We start from the raw sequence: 2285 nt of genomic DNA, 5'->3' as shown, positions 1-2285 counted from the left end.
ACTCTAGTGTAAAATTATTTGAACTTGCTTATAGAGCTAGTTCAACTCTAGTGTAAAATTATTTGACTAGCCTATAGAGAAAGGTCAACTCTAGTGTAAAATTATTTTACTAGCCTATAGAGCAAGGTCAACTCTAGTGTAAAATTATTTGTACAAGCTTATAGAGCTAGTTCAACTCTAGTGTAAAAATTTTGAACTAGCTTATAGAGCTAGTTCAACTCTAGTGTAAAATTATTTGAAGTAGCTTATAGAGCTAGTTCAACTCTAGTGTAAAATTATTTATACTAGACTATAGAGCTAGTTCAACTCTAGTGTAAAATTATTTATTCAAGCTTATAGAGCTAGTTCAACTCTAGTGTAAAATTTTTGTACTAGCCTAGAGAGCTAGTTCAACTGTAGTGTAAAATTATTTGAACTAGATTATAGAGCTAGTTCCACTCTAGTGTAAAATTATTTGAACGAGCTAATAGAGCTAGTTCAAGTCTAGTGTAAAATTATTTGTACTAGCCTATAGAGTCGGGTCAACTCTAGTGTAAAATTATTTGTACAAGCTTATAGAGCTCGTTCAACTCTAGTGTAAAACTATTTGAACTAGCTTATAGAACTAGTTCAACTCTAGTGTAAAATTATTTGAACTAGCTTATAGAGCAAGTTTTACTCTAGTGTGAAATTATTTTTACAGGTTTATAGAGCTAGTTCAACTCTAGTGTAAAATTATTTGAACTAGCTTATAGAGCAAGTTTTACTCTAGTGTGAAATTATTTTTACAAGTTTATAGAGCTAGTTCAACTCTAGTGTAAAAGTATTTATACAAGCTTATAGAGCTAGTTCAACTCTAGTGTAAAAAAATTTGTACTAGGCTAGAGTGCTAGTTCAACTGTAGTGTAAAATTATTTGAACTAGATTATAGAGCTAGTTCCACTCTAGTGTAAAATTATTTGAACTAGCTAATAGAGCTAGTTCAAGTCTAGTGTAAAATTATTTGTACTAGCCTATAGAGTCGGGTCAACTCTAGTGTAAAATTATTTGTACAAGCTTATAGAGCTAGTTCAACTCTAGTGTAAAATTATTTGAACTAGCTTATAGAGCTAGTTCAACTCTAGTGTAAAATTATTTGAACTAGCTTATAGAGCAAGTTTTACTGTAGTGTGAAATTATTTTTACAAGTTTATAGAGCAAGTTCAACTCTCGTGTAAAATTATTTGTACTAGGCTATAGAGCGAGTTCAACTCTAGTGTAAAATTATTTTACCTAGCTTATAGAGCTAGTTCAACTCTAGTGTGAAAATATTTGTACTAGGCTATAGAGCTAGTTCAACTCTAGTGTAAAATTATTATTTGTACTAGGCTATAGACCTAGTTCAACTCTAGTACAAAATTATTTGAACTAGCTTATAAAGCTAGTTCAACTCTAGTGTAAAATTATTTGTACTAGGCTATAGAGCTAGTTCAACTCTAGTGTAAAATTGTTTGAACTAGATTATTGAGCTAGTTCAACTCTAGTGTAAAATTATTTGAACTAGCTTATAGAGCTAGTTCAACTCTAGTGTAAAATTATTTGTACTAGCCTATAGAACAAGTTCAACTCTAGTGTAAAATTATTTGTACAATCTTATAGAGCTAGTTCAACTCTAGTGTAAAATTATTCGTACAAGCTTATAGAGCTAGTTCAACTCTAGTGTAAAATTATTTGTACTAGGCTATAGAGCTAGTTGAACTCTACTGTAAAATTATTTGTACAAGCTTATAGAGCTAGTTCAACTCTAGTGTAAAATTATTTGTACTACGCTATAGAGCTAGTTCAACTCTAGTGTAAAATTATTTGAACTAGATTATAGAGATAGTTCAACTCTAGTATGAAATTATTTGTACTAGCCTATAGAGCAAGGTCAACTCTAGTGTAAAATTATTTGTACAAGCATATAGAGCTAGTTCAACTCTAGTGTAAAATTATTTGAACTAGCTTATCGAGCTAGTTCAACAGTAGTGTAAAATTATTTGAAGTAGCTTACAGATCTAGTTCAACTCTAGTGTCAAATTATTTGTACTAGATTATAGAGCTAGTTCAACTCTAGTGTAAAATTATTTGAAGTAGCTTATAGAACTAGTTCAACTCTAGTGTAAAATTATTTGTACTAGATTATAGAGCTAGTTCAACTCTAGGGTAAAATTATTTGTACATGCTTATAGACCTAGTTCAACTCTAGTGTAAAATTAATTGTACTAGGCTATAGAGCTAGTTCAACTCTAGTGTAAAATTATTTGTACAATCTTATATAGCTAGTT

The sequence above is a fragment of the Triticum aestivum genome, chromosome 5D (assembly GCF_018294505.1).
Source record: "Triticum aestivum cultivar Chinese Spring chromosome 5D, IWGSC CS RefSeq v2.1, whole genome shotgun sequence".
In the NCBI taxonomy this organism is placed as follows: Eukaryota; Viridiplantae; Streptophyta; class Magnoliopsida; order Poales; family Poaceae; genus Triticum; species Triticum aestivum.
Note: the sequence above shows the minus strand (reverse complement) of the source record.